We start from the raw sequence: 15,628 nt of genomic DNA on the forward strand, positions 1-15,628 counted from the left end.
TTCCAGGCTGATGTACTGACTTTGGAGAGCAGTATGTCCTATTTAACGGACAACGTATGTGAAACACCTAAAGAATAGATGAAACGTCTGGATAAAGCACACAAGGTACTCTGGAAACGGAAAACAGCGATTTTGAATTTTAAGAGGCATGAGTCTTAAGACTGAAGCAACACCACCGTATACTGGTAAATGAGTAACTTCTCTCTCCAGAACATCCTCCTAGACGCCACACATAGGAACGATTACGAAAGAGCTTAACAGCATGAGTCAGAAGGCACCCAATAAATCAGAATAATCAAGAGAGTTCTCCTTAAATGAGATCAGCGCTGCACTTTAAGAAATGAAAAAGGTAAACGTTTGGGATTTGACGGACTGCACCTAGAGTTATTTATCATCAGTTGTGGAAACAAGACTCGTAAGTGGCTTGCGAGCTTCTTCATTAACATTGTGATAGATAGTAGCTTTCGCAAAAGCCTGACAAAGGACAATAACATATCTTTAGTGAAGCTTGGTAAACCTGTGAATAAAGATGTCAGCTATCGCCCTCTAAGCTGCTTCTAGAAGGTTTCAAAAAGACTCGTCTTTAATGGAATCAATCCAAAGGTCCATGGAGTTACTCCCCTCGAACAAGCGGGATTCAGACCCAAGAGATGCTGTATTATTTAAGTACTCAGCTTAACCACAAACACAGAAGCTTAATTCCAACAACAACTTCAAACATCACTGGCTTATTGGCTTTTGTTGACCTTAGAGCTGCCTATGCTACAGTAAGGAATCAGGGACTGCTGTACAAATTCGCGGGTATTTTACACAACAGCTTTACAGTATTTCTCATACACATTTTGTCACAATTCAAAGTGAGCCTCTCCCATAGACTAAGTAGACATAAGAAACTCAAAAACTATCTTTCTCAGGGTTCAGTTTCAGCACGAGTTCTGTTCAGCTAGCATACATTTTATCTCCCTGAAACAGAGTCTAGGAAGTACATTTACACCATCTGGAAATGGCCACCCAACAGAGAAATTTGGAAGCTGCTGATGTGATACTCTCTGCTAAGTATAATGATTGAAAACTTCGAAAAGTTCACATTAACACCTAATTCAGCGAAGACCGAGGACAGCAGCTTTCATCTTAACACCTGTAATGGTCAAATGATCCACCACCAAGACTCTTCAAAATTTTTTGTGTAGCTCTTGACAGAACCACATCCTACAAGAAACACAAAGAAAACACCGCTGCAAAGCTGATATCGGGCAGTAACGTCATACAGGAGAGGGTTGGCACCTCATGATGCGCAAGAGCTACAAAACTATGAAGTTCTTGCTGAGGACTCATGTATTCTGCTGCCGAACTCTGAGCTCCAGTGAAGCTTAATAGCTCCCGTGTGAGAAAAATCGATGTTCAGCTAAATGCAATAATGAGGACAATAAAAGGTTCCATGAGATATACTCCACTTCACTGATTACCATTACTAAGCCACTTTGCCGCTCTCCAGGAATACGAATTAATTAAAATCTCCAGCTTCCAGTCCACTCTGATGTGTACACACTGAGAATGAGCTGATTAAAATCAAGACAGTGACTTTTCATGTTGGCAGAATCTCTGCAAACAGTTGATTTTAACATGATGAGGAAGTGCTCAAGAAGTTGGAGCTGCATTGGCCATAATGAATATCAGATCTACTTACGATGTGGTACAAGACCACCCGGCATAGAATTACCTCGACGTGTTTGGAAGACAGTTAAGAAGATTCATTACATGTCAAGACATCTGTGCAGATAGCCTCCAATTTGTGCCTCTCAGTGGGACTGTGGCAGTGAACATCAGACAGTGAAACACGTTGTAACAAGCTGTATCAGATGATCTTATCTCAGAAATGTGAAAGAATTTTCTTAAGTGAGGCGCGGCCGTCGAATGGATCAAAAACTCAGATATTAAATTGCAGATTTTGTGTTTTACTTTTATTTATTTTATAAACTTACACAATTCACATATGTTTGTTGCACTTCAATTAATGTTGCTATACGCTAAATAAATGGATTTCAAGTCGAACCACAATACCAAGTTAATGCATCACGCGATCTGTAATAGTACAGAAAATGATCAGCTATCGTCCGTTATCGAGATAAAAATGAAGGAATATGATGTCGTCAAATGAGTCCTGGTCTGCGATTGCTCGTAATATTGAACGTAAAGTCGATAGTAGAGCAAAAGTAACACTGAAATTTTGAATTAGGGTGTAAAATGACGAAGGAAGAAACTGCACAAATAACTGAGGCATTGACATGGGAAAGGTAGTAAATCAAAAAAGAGTTATTTTTCAGATTTATTAAAGGAAAGGGCACTAAGACATTTTACCAGTGGCGTAGAAGCAGAATAATGTCGAAATTGTGAGCGGCTGCGTTGTTCAAAACAGCGCATGGTGTCACTTGTTCTAACATTATGTAGGCTTGGATGGATATGGGAATAAATGAACATGGTACGGAGTACCTGCTTTTACTCTGTGACTGAAAATTCATTACTGTGTTACTGATTCGATAGAAACGCTACTAGGAGTTGTTAGTGTGACAAAATACCTCTGTAGCCTGTTCCATACAAACTGGTAAGTCGCATTTGGTGTGCATTGAAATTTAAATGATACATTGAGTGTAGCGCCTAGCTGTGCTTCATTATGACCTAACCGATTCGTATACTTCTTTGTGGATGATACTTGTGTATTCCAATAAACTGCCTTAGTATGGAAGCTGTGCTCACAGTTTTGAATCTAAAACTGGATAAGTGAAGATATTTTACTTTTTTCATTTAATCACCATATTGCTGATAAAACAGAGAAGGCTGCGTAATATCGACGATCCTGCTTTGAGCAGATGTCAAAAATGTGTGACTGACTCTGCACCGACTGCATCGACCTAAATAAAAATCGGCTGGTTTTAATGGCTCCACCATAGGCAATGTTGAAGAGTATTAATTATAAAGTCAGTTTCAAACTTCTTGTGTCGGGACATTCGCACATGCCTTTTGACCGAGATTTCGGCGTAATGCAGTCTAGAAAGAATGACTCCTGACCAAATGACTGATATGATTATAGAAGCAACGAACATACAACCATTCAGTGTTAGAAGGGTGATGGAGAAAGATATCTCTGATTTCGCCTGTGAGGGATAAGCTGTCTATCATGGAGATGAAAGATTCGTCCAATCAAATAGAACCCTGGAGGGAGCACCACATTTTGAAACCGGGTAGATCTGTCGAGAATATCTCTGCATTTCGTTTTCTACCATCAGTAGGGCAAAGGCCAATAATTAGCGATGCTGAAAGCAGAGCTCCTGGTGATGTTGGACTTCATAGACATCTTTGTACACCATTATTACATTTCTTATACAAATGTTGCTGTAAATATATTTGTAATGTTAACTTATAGTTTCTGTATCCATGTTGTAAATACAGCCTTGTATTAAGTAGTGTCAAAACTGTTTTTCGCTTCTCCTGTCAAATCTGCTTTTCATGACTTACTCCCTTCCTCATGTCAACGCTTCAGCTGACTACAAAAACAGCATACCTGAAAGAAATAAGGCCCAAGCCTGGTTAACAAGATATAATATTGCACATCAGGACAGGAGAACTGTAGCATTACCAAGATTCGTCCTTCTGGAAGAGTAAGTTGTACACCGATGACCTCAAATCAGACATAAAAAAAGAAATGAAGTTGATAGTTGCTACCAAGTACAAAATACGATGAGATCCTTCAGTGGTTATTTCTCTCTTCTATATACTGATAATAGCTATCTACCAAAGTGTCTTAAAAACTGATATGGGAATATAAAATGTGGTCCATAACGTTCAGCCACGGCACAGATGACGAGTCGTTAGAACAGAAAAACCAAGCTAAGGTAAAAATTTAAGAAACACTATGTCGAAGTGATACTGGAGTAAAAACGTGATCGTAGATGATGTAGCTCAAGAATATTGAACCCTTCTATAGCATTTGTCTTCACAAGCAAAATACAAGGCAGCGGTCAAAGAAAACCAAAGTATACCGGAGATAAAACTTGTAGAACTACCAAACAGGTAATCATTACACTCACTACTTGTCGTAAGGAAACGAAAAATGGGTTATTGGAATATTGCCTGAAATATGCCTAGTAAACAAAGTATTAATTTCTACGACAAAAGAGTTCAGAATGTTTGTAGAAAGGTTCTCGAAGCAGAAATAGTAGACAGAAAGTGAGGTAAGGTAATAGGAAGCATCTCCAAAAGAAAATTCCGAGTAGGTTATGGAGGTAACCTTATTGTCACTTTATGTCTAAAAGCTTCGGATACAACATTCATCCAATTCCTTGTGGAAGATGTAGGCAAGCAGTAAACCGTATGAAACTTCCCGGCAGGTTAAAACTAAGTGCCGGAGCGTGACTCGAACTCGGGACTTTCGCATTTCAAGTGCAAGTACCCTACCGACTGAGTTACCCAAGCACGACTCACGACCCGTCCTCACAGCTTACCTCCGACAGTACCTCATATCCTACGCTCCAAACTTCATGGGCTGTTGGCGGAAGTAAAGCTGCGAGGACGGGTTGAGAGCCATGCTTGCTTATTTTGGTCGATAGAGCATTTGCCTGCGACACTCGAAGTTCCCAAGTTCGAATCTCGGTGCGGCAAACAGCTTTAACCTGCGAGGAAATTTCGTATCTGGGCACACTCCACTGCAGAGTGTAAATTTCATTCAGTTAACCAAATATTTCAGTGATACCCTAATTGCGACGTCAGTATACGACGAAGCTGAGAAGTTACTGGTAGACGTGTTGTTCAAATTTCCAATAGCAGTTGTGGACACTGTACTGGGAAATTCTTATCAGGGAATAAGCTACATGAGAAAACAGTCAGCGAGAACAGAATCAGGATTACAAAATGCTCTTAAACTCTTTTCAGCATTTTCAACTTTGCTTTTTGGCCAATAATGTATTTAAATTATTCAGAAACTTGTTTGTAAGTCTTCCCCATAGTTTATTAAGATCTTCTCACGTTCTTCATTTCAAGAGCTGCCTCCTATTTCGAACAATATATATGTCTCGTTGTAGGTCCAATGCTGTCTACCTCGAGTATAGAGAAGTGTAGCACGCATTCTGGCATAGGTTGCACGACGAAAAACAGCGAATGAGAAGTTTTCCAGGACTATGTGACATTTGTAGGGACTTCGAACACGGGCAATCATTAGGTCAACCACACTTGTTGAAAGAAGTACGAGGTTCTTTGGATGAGGTCATAAAAAAAAGTTTAAAGTCTGTATATGTAGTCACTACTCAAACTATGGAATGGAAGAGGCAGGTGTTTCTATCTCTATCATATCTTTATGCATACAAATCATTATGTTTGCAGAAGTATGTATGTATGTGCGCATGTCCAAGATCTGTTCCTAAAACAGTGGATCGATTTCAGTCAGATTTTGTATGAGTACAGCCTGCTATAAGAGAACTGCTCTGTGTAGATGAAAGTGTTTTTCGGCCCATATATACTGCACTGCACGAAAGGTGTGTTGTGCAGTTAATATTGGCATGGCTTGAATGACCTACATATCCAGATTTGCACAGTGGAGCAGAGACTGGGTGGGGGAGAAAATGATAATGAGACAGATAGGATGAGGTGGCCAGACAAAAGGATGAGGAGGAGATGGATGGTGAGGTGATGGGCAGAGAGAGGGAGGTGTAGGGGATGGTTGGAGAGTGAGGGGGGGGGGACATGAGCTGAACAGAGAGAGTAGGTTGGAAGGGATGGCCTGAGGAGGAGGAAAGAGAATGAGATGGACAGGGAGGGGGGCAGAGATGGACTGTGAGAGCGGTTAAGAGTGACAGAAGAGAGGCGTTAAGGGGAAATGTGTAGCGAGAAGGGGAGGAGAAAATGGGCAAAGAGGAAGAGAGAGAGGGTGGAGGAGATGGACAAAGGGGGCAGGAAGAAATTGATAGTGAGAGTGGGAGTGGAGAGGAAATAGGTGGAACTGATAGGATGAGAGTTCCCGCGCCCGGTTTCCCGGGTTCCCGGGTTCGATTCCCGGCGGGGTCAGGGATTTTCTCTGCCTCGAGATGACTGGGTGTTATCTGCTGTCCTTAGGTTCGTTAGGTTCAAGTAGTTCTAAGTTCTAGCGGACTGATGACCGTAGATGTTAAGTCCCATAGTGCTCAGAGCCATTTGAACCATTTTGATAGGATGAGGTGCACAGAGAGATGTGGGGATCAATAGACACAGAGGTACATGGAGGAAATGTGCTCTAAGATATGTGTAGAATCTGTGTGTGAGGGAAATCGACTCATTTAAACGAAATTTCTTACTCATAATACTTGTTGCATGGGAATAAGTATTGCAGTCTCTGTATGTCCATCTTTTCAGAGATTGTTGAGGGGCTTGGCTGTTCAGTACAAAATGTCAGATCAAACACCTGCTAGCCGTCTAATTTCCAAACAGTTATTTAATTGGGTACCAGTTTTGGCGATTCGTTACGTCATCTTCAGGATCCCCTAACGCCGTTTAGGAAGATTCCATCCTCGGTTCTGGCCAAAATAGGTGCCAGTAATCAAAGACTGGTGTCTGTAGATTTCTACTTGATGCAGCGATCACTCCAAACATCATCTGGCTGGTAGCCCTGTAAAATAACAGTTTTGAAATTAAATGGCTGAAAGATGTTTGATTTAAAAGTCTGAAATACTACAGACATGCTTGGGGGGGTGTAAATGATTGTTAATGGCCGTCATCTGGGATGATCTGCATGATGGGCTCGTTTTGCGGGAAGTCTTTGAAAGCATTCGTTGGGGATGTATTCGAGAAACGGCATGGCGTAGCAGATAGAGGGGTGAGGACAGGAAGTATTGCCAGAGCCAGATAAATGGAAGGAGGAGAAGGAGAATGAGGAGGACAGGGAGAAGGAGGAGCAGGAAATGGCTGGAGACAGGCAGGGGGAGGTGACGGACAGGCAGTGCTATGATTTGAAGAGATAGAAGGGTCAGAAGGAGGAGATCGGGGGAGACAAGGGAGATTATTGCATTTTGGTGAACTTGAAATGGCTCTGAGAGGCAAACGATTCAACTTGAATGAGGACATCAAGCAACACATAACGAACTTTTTCATAACGCAGCCCCAGGGATTTCATAACATGGCCGTTCACGACCTTGTGGTAGCAGTGCGACAAATCCAAAGAAACTACTTGTGAAATAAAGGTGCAGTTATCTGTTTACAGGGGTCCCACTCAGTTTTGCTTATACTCTCATCTACATCTACATCTGCATCTACATAGATACTCCGCAAGCCACAGTGCGGTGAATTGCGGAGGATACACTGTACCTTTACCACTCTGATACATCACACTGAAAAGCGGAATTGATTTTAATAGAAATCTCCTGCACTTGCATGTCTTCATGCGTAATAGAGTAAGCCACTTATCAAATAAATGACTTATTTCGGAAGACAATCGCATTATTACCATGAATTTTTTTTAAATATTGTACGGGCTATGAATTCATAAAGAAATTAGCATCTGCAAAACTAGTGGCTTACATGAGACCAGAGAGGAACGTGTGGTAGGGAAGACCACTTTTATCTTGTTTTACACCAAATGAATGGGACGTGAGTAAAATTGGGCACCAGTGCTTCACTATTCGCTGCAGGTCACAGAGGTAGCGCTCTCGTTTTTGGTCTAAAGATAGGCGCCTCGCTGGCGTTGGCCGGTGCCTAATGCACATTTAACGACAGCAACACCGAGCCACTACTGCACACGGTGTCAACTCACCTGCTGGCTCGCGTGTTTGCCGTCCGTTTAACCGAGGCAGTCTCGTGGCAGGCGATTTTCTATACAACTCCGAGTGATTTATCTGAAATACCTCTCTTAGCTGAAAATAAATAAGGTAATCGATGAACACTCTCCATTTACGCTAGTAAATGTCAGTCCCGTAAGATTAAGAAAAAATGGTTGAAGTAAAGGTAAACTCTGAGGATTGTGTAGAATATTGTAGATGCAGTAGTACCTCTTTATGACTACAGACAGGCGTCGCAAGAATTGATCCGCAAGCACCATTCACTTGCCATCCAATTGATCAGTCTTATGCTAAGTCCAAACAGTGAAGACGTCTCATTTAATTCGGACACTTGAGGATGGTTGTTTGTGTTAATGTACTGTACTTACAATCTGGCTGTTGGAAATTGAAAGGCCGTGTGGCTAGGGTCTCCTGTCAGATAGACCGTTGGCCTGGTGCAAGTCTTTCGAGATGACACCACTTCGGCGACTTGGATGTCGATGGGGATGAAATGATGTTTATAAGGACTACATAACACCCAGTCCCTGAGCGGAGAAAATCTCCGACCCAGCCAGGAATTGAACCCGGGCCGTTAGGTACATTCCGTCGCGCTGACCACTCAGCTACCAGGGGCGGAAGATCTGGCTGTTCAGTGTCCTTAATTGATAGCAAATACTATCTTCGGTGCCGTAGTGTGGTAGGGTTTGACCCGATAACTCGTGTCAACAATAAATGTATAGCTGCAAATGGCAGTGTTTGTCTGTTCTTCGTCAATGCCATGTGAAACTTAAAACAGGACAATTTTCATGGGCACATTGTTTTTTGCTTTTTCAATGGATTGCCACCTCTTTCATTTTGGAACGTGATTTTTTGGTTAACACCAATTCTATGGTTAGTTATGAAGATGGGCAATAATATTTAAAGTTTAGAGAGAGTGCTAAAATTCCATTTTGCCGCCACAAATTTCAATGCGTTTTTGATGTATTTCATGGGGATGATAGCCCCTTTGACCTGATCCACTTAAATCTGATCCAGAGACAGCAATTCCCAAAGTGCTCACTGAAAAATTAGCTGTTACTAACTGTATTCAGCATCGGATTCATATGACTGACTCTGTGACTATGAGGCAGAATCTTTATAGGTTGGCCGGCCAGGGTGGCCGAGCGGTTCTAGGTGCTGCAGTCTGGAACCGCGCGACCGCTACGGTCGCAGGTTCTAATCCTGCCTTGGGCATGGGTGTGTGTGATGTCCTTAGGTTAGTTAGCTTTAAGTAGTTCTTAGTTCTAGGGGACTGATGACCGTAGACGTTAAGTCCCATAGCGCTCAGAGCCATTTGAACCAGAGTATTTTTGTTCTGTCCTTGCAACTACAAAAGTGCTTGTTTTTTTTTTTTTTTCACCAGACGCATTTTGCTTTATTGAGGTAAAGCATCATCAGTGGTGGTTTATTTCTCACTTACATCGGGAAATGCCATCTGTTAGCACATCGTTGAGGATTTTCTTCTACAGACGCTAATAGTTGAGGTCCAATTTTTAGTTTTCCTGCAACACTGTGCATTTCTTGTGTTGCACACAGCACACTATTTCGCACGCCACTGTTTTTGTTTGTTCTTAGGAAAATAAAAGTTTGTGTGTTTTTTGCAACTGACAGTAACTGATTACGGCCCCCTCCACAACCATAACCTGATCCACTCTATGCTGCGAAACCATATTTCAATTTCCTACCATTTTACGTTGCAGATCCTTTTTCTAGTTCGAAAAATCCCTGTGAGCAGGTGTTGATTCTTCCTGTTCTTGATTTCATTATCGACAAATTTCATAACAGTGATTGTTTAATTTAATGCCATACCATAGGTTTCGAAAATTGTGTTGCTATCTGACTTAATCTTTGCTTTGGCTGACACTTATACGAATGTGATACCTGTATTTACCTGTTCAACTTGATAGATCTCTGCTTTTTGAGAGTGGATGGCTCATCTTTTTTATATATAAATGGCATTATCTTGAAATAGGTTTAGTTCCTCCTGTTGGCATGTTTGTATTTTAACAATGTATTTTCGGACTTGGAAAAGTTAGTAATTTCAGATTCTTTGCGCTAGCTGCTGAATGTATGCCTATGAGTTAGAGGGGATGAGAAGACGTAACCTGGCTTCATCACTAAAAGGGGCGCCAGTAGCTGCACTGTTGATCACGCCAAGTCCACAAACACTGGCCGCTCCTTATGCTGAAGTATATTTTGTTGAAGACAGCTGCGGTCATGTGCCAGATGTGGCTATGAGCTCATGTCCCTGGCCAGCAAAGCGATGGTCGACTGGATCCCGTCCATCCCTAACATTTCCCCAGCCCACGGAGTTTCGCGTAACATGTGGGCTTACATTGTAATCTTGATATTGAAGGATGAACCCTATATAGGGCGAGGCAGTTAACACAGTTCGCTCGCAGTATAGGCAAATCGTGTATAATGTAAGTCAGGCTGACATACCTGTCATTGTCCATGCATTCGTTTTGCCATTCTTCTTTACTTTTAGAAATGAGACATGTGTTCTCCTGCAGCAGACTCGTTGTCAGCTAATCTATGATAGTTCCAGTATGCTGTGTGCTTTGCGTGTCTGGAACACGACACAATAAACGTCTCTATGTCAACGCTTCTTAATAGCTCTATAGACCGCTATTGTTTTCACTTAAGCCATTTGCGCTTCGCATTGAACTCCAGGTGTCAGGGATTTCTTAAACCTGACTACGGGAATGTGTTATTAGTAAAGAACCAATATATTAAAATACGTGCGGCGTTTTCTCATGAATCTCGGTGTTTATGACTTCACATCCCCTGAACTATTTGGCGTACGGCGATATTTTTGTGTAGGTAGATTCAGCGGCATAGTCGTGCACAGTGGGGCAGTTTTTCACGCATCTCGTTGTTTATTACGTTGTATCACCTGCACTATAAGAGATATATGGTTTCCATCCCCACAGTGATTGTTTCCTGACAGCAAGGAAAATGTGTACCAAGTTTGGTTGAAATCCATCGAGTGTTTTAGGAGACGTGGAACGAACACACACACACACACACACACACACTTTTTAATGTTTTAGACAATGCGATGAATTTACGCTAGTAATTCCTTTTTACAGTACCCGTTTATGACATCGACAACTTCGTTTTAATTTTTTATTTGGAACTGCACTAATTTACCTGTGGCACTGAGAAAAAGCTTATAAGAGAACGTAGCATGTTTGTAACTTGATCAAACAGTAGAAACATAACAGCTTTGCAGAATACTGGACTATCTTCTGGAGAAGTGGTTCCGCAAACGTCTGCCCTATAAAGCATAAACAAAATTTAAATTCGGTAGAGTAGGTGTGTTTATTATTATGACTTTAATATGAGGTGGTAACAATTCTGAAGTTGAACATGATGTATACACACTATAAACTCATTATATACAGACTGTACTCTACGCTAAATTTAATCTGATCTTAAGTGCAGCACGCACTTGTAATAAAGGCTGTTTAATGTCTTCAACTGTCTTCACCATTTCCTTGAACGTAAATCTCTTGCTTTCATTCACCCCACAGGTGAAAGTAATGGCCTGTAGAGGATGGAGAGCGTATACGCCGTTTTGAGATTTCTGAGCTATCAACCAAATGAGCTCCAAATGATCTTTAGATTTCTGATGTCAGTGATCATCATTTCCTTTCTTTATTTGGAAATATATGGTAAGGTCTTATGGGACCAAACTGCTGACGTCATCGGTCCCTAATCTTACGCACTACTTAATCTAACTTAAACTAACTTACCCCGAGGAAGACACACACACACACCATGCCCGGGGGAGGACTCGAATTTAAGACGGGTGTGGGGAGGGGGGGGGGGGGGAGCTGCGCTGTACATGACAAGGCGCCTGAGACCTCTCCGCTACACCGTGCGACAGTGATCATCGTAATATTTCTTACAGTACCAGACGAATTCTATTATGTCCAGCGGAATTTCTTCCAACAACTGCTGACTAGTCCTTTGTGGAATGAGAAATACATCAGTTTCCGCACGGCGTAATTTGTATTACTGTTTACTGCATGATAGACTTACTACAAAAGATCGTTTAGTTTGACGGATGTGCCTATTCTCGTAACATTTGGAAGTGTTTTTGGTTGAACTTGTAGGATCTGAATAGTTCCCACCGGTAGTTAGAAGAAATAGACGTTGAAACTGAGTGATCCGCGCGTTAAACACTCAAGTCCATTTGCGATGTTACACCTGCAGCAGAGATTAACTATTAAGGTTTGTTTTCGTTTCAGCCGCGATCTAACCTATCGGCTCGCAGAAGTCTGTACTATCGTTCTCATCCTGGTGCTTCACTCGAAATATCTGTCCACGTTTTGTCACACAACGTTCGCTAGTTATATTTACCACTGAATATGCTCGGGAGCTTTTCTTTATGGACCAGCCTCTCCTTTCCCTCCTTACCCCACATCCTCATGAGTTTCGGAATCGCCAGTGGCGTACAACTGGATAAGCCACATCAAACGTCGACTTCATGTGTGCCGAAAGCAACACATGAGTTGCATCGAAAGCCACAGACGTTGATAAGAGTGTGTGTGTGTGTGTGTGTGTGTGTGTGTGTGTGTGTGTGTGCGTGTCCAGAAGAATGGACCGCTCTCACAGTCTATGATACTTTAAAGATAACTACAATGTATGCTTCTAATTCTTTATATCATTTCTAAGACAACAATCTAAGTAATGTGATCTTGCTCTGATGTATGTAGAAAATAGTCACACAGCACACATCTTCATAAATGCAACGGAAGGAAAGGAGATGAGAGCGTACATGTCTAATGTAATTAGATAGCACACCGTTGAATTCCACTTTTAACATCCAGCTGAATAGTGGAGCTATTTGGAGTTATGTGTAGAAATAAATTCAAAATGCTGATAATTTTTGACTATTGGAGTGATGAATCGCAATCCCATTTCGCTTCGTATGTATCATACTATTAAGTAAATGAGGCGACAAAGCACGATATTTCATAGTAGCTGTCAGCAGTCCAGCATACGATGAGGGAGGGGAAGTAGATTAGAGTTTAACGTCCCGTCGACAGCGACGTCATTGAAGATTGAGCACACGATGACCCACCATGTATCAGCACCTTAAACTCAATTACCATGGAGGGAAATTCTATTTGCTGTGATTTATAAATGTCAAAGCCCTAATTAGAAACCAGAGAAATTCTGCTTACTACGATTTTCAATTGTCAGAGCCAGCTGTGTAGTTGAGTGGACAAACGACAGAGTAACTGTGACTCGCGTATTTAACTTTCGTAAGACAGCAAAATGACAGCTCACCAGCGTTGCATATTCAATTAGGTGACACTATTCTGGAAAGTGAATTCGTGAGATGTGATTTTGACGACTATACATTGATTTTAAATATAAGAGGAAAACTTTGCAGCCCTGTAGGGATTTTATGACCTAGACTTTCAAGATGGAACTTTACAAATGAAAATGATATCGTTTGAAAAACACGATTCAGATTTGATGAAAAAGTAATGTTTGTATTTCAGATGAGATTGTTGCTTTGAAATCGTAATAAGAAGGAATAAATAAAGCTGCAAGTGATGCAATTACCAGCTTCCAAACAGTTCGTGACAGCAACCTTTGAGCACCTGTTACACTGTGCTGAAAAACGCGATCGGAGTAATACAAACAAACATTCCCAAAAAAACTCGCCACCCATTCCAAAACTAACATAGCCTTCATCACAGTAAATGAGTTGGTCTCTATGTGCACTGCAGTGTCTGCTCAATAGCGTACGCCGTAGCCTGACAAAAGAAGCTTCGTTCTCAACATCAGAAACAGAGCACAAAGTGCTCTCCGACTTTACTGCAACAAACCAAATCAAGTATTAATGACGAACTACTTGCAAACAAGCAAGGCAATATATCCCACACCCTCGAACAAATACTGTTTGCAGAGAGCAAACCAAGTTGCCACGGACTTTTTTTCACAGTGATGAAACATTCGACGTTTGTCACAGTGATGAAACAAAGAGGTTGCCAAAGCGCTTTTATCAATACATCGGAACTGGTTACAGCAAGATATCATAGATTATAGCAGAGAGAGTTTGGAGGAAGGGAAACGCATGTTTTTCGCTGTTGCGTAACTGAAACATGCCTTTATTAAAAGAATCTTGCATTCGGTAATAGCACATTTACTTCTTTTTTGAAAGCTATACACTTTCATTGCGCTCGGAAAATATTGTCGTTGAGATGACGTCCTTCTTGCCGGACATAAATTTAGATCCTTTCCAGAAAGCTACACACAGCTCTCACTAACATTTCATCCATGATAGCTTTAATTTCCTGACGAATGGAGATCTTGAGGTGATTAATTTGTGGGGCTTGTTCACGTAAACTTTTGGTTTCAAGTAGCCCTACAAAAAGAAGTCACATTTCGATAGATCGGTTCAGTTTGTGGGCCAAGGAACATCAAAATATGGTGAAATGGAATGTCTTGGGAACATTTGTCGAATCATTTCCATGAATGGTCTCGCCATGTAAGCATTGGCAGCATCCTTTTGGAACCACTTTCCTCTCATGTTCACTCATCGATTTTCATGTTCTAGGCGAAGAAAGTTTTTTAACATTTTGAAGTAGCGCGCTGACATCTTAGTAACTGCGGTTCCTCCCTCTTCAAAAATGTAGGATCCAATGGTCTCTATCTTGGAGATACCTCACCACATTGTTACTTTTGAGCCATGAAGAGGTTTTTGGAGTAGTTCATGTGGTTTTCTCTGACGGCCAGCACCAACACCTCTGTATGTTAACGTAACCATCCAGGGAAAATGAACATCATAACTCGTGCATAGTGGGACATCTGCGTCTTCCATAACAACAGCTACCATTATGACATAAAATTCTCTGCGCTGCGCAAAATCTGTTTCACTGACCTACAGGGCAATCATTATTTTGTACGGTCGAGTTGTGAGATCGTCATGCAAGACGCGATGAAGCGACCGACTGGACATCCGTCGCCTAGTGGATCGTTTCGGAAAAGCTAGAACTTCAGTTCGCTCTTCGTCTACGTTTTCCGGAGTTCGAAGGGAACGTGGAAGACCTGACCGGTTACTTTTCTCATCACAGATCCAGTACTTCCAAGTGCTGCAACTCACCAGAGTATGGTGTTTCGATCTTGGACTGCATCTCGATGACCGACATTAAATTTTCGATGGAAAGGACGTTGAACAGTGACCACAGAATCATTGCTTCTGAAGAACTGCCTGCCGCTGTGGCCGAGCGGTTCTAGACGCTTCAGTCCGGAAGCTCGCTGCTGCTACAGTTGCAGGTTCGAATCCTGCCTCGGGCATGGATATGTGTGATGTCCTTAGGTTAGTTAGGTTTTAGTATTTCAAAGTCTAGGGGACTGACGACCTCAGATGTTAAGTCCCGTACTGCTTACAGCCATTAGTACCATTTTGAAGAACTGCTCGACCGTCAACACACGATGCTCCATGCTCCAACGCTCCATAGAGACTGGAAGTAGCCGTACATTGTCTGAGCTGTCGACCAGCGGTTGCTTAAGGTCAACACCCCGATCGTCGCCGAGTACTAGTGGTTTAAAAAAAATGCCTTTCTTTTGCTTCAAACTGTCCATACATTGTGAGGCGCAAAATGGCAAAATATGCTGCTCGGAAATGAAAGTTCTGAGTAACAGGCACCTTTCAACGATACGGGCATCATACACTACTGGTCGAAACCTCTATCGTTTGACGTGGTTTACATAACAAATGGCTGTTACGCTTTTCTGGAAAGCGTGTTGGCATTAACAGAGAGCAGTTTACAAGAATTACCACATTCTCG

Source organism: Schistocerca nitens, chromosome 8, assembly GCF_023898315.1.
Source record: "Schistocerca nitens isolate TAMUIC-IGC-003100 chromosome 8, iqSchNite1.1, whole genome shotgun sequence".
Classification (NCBI taxonomy): Eukaryota; Metazoa; Arthropoda; class Insecta; order Orthoptera; family Acrididae; genus Schistocerca; species Schistocerca nitens.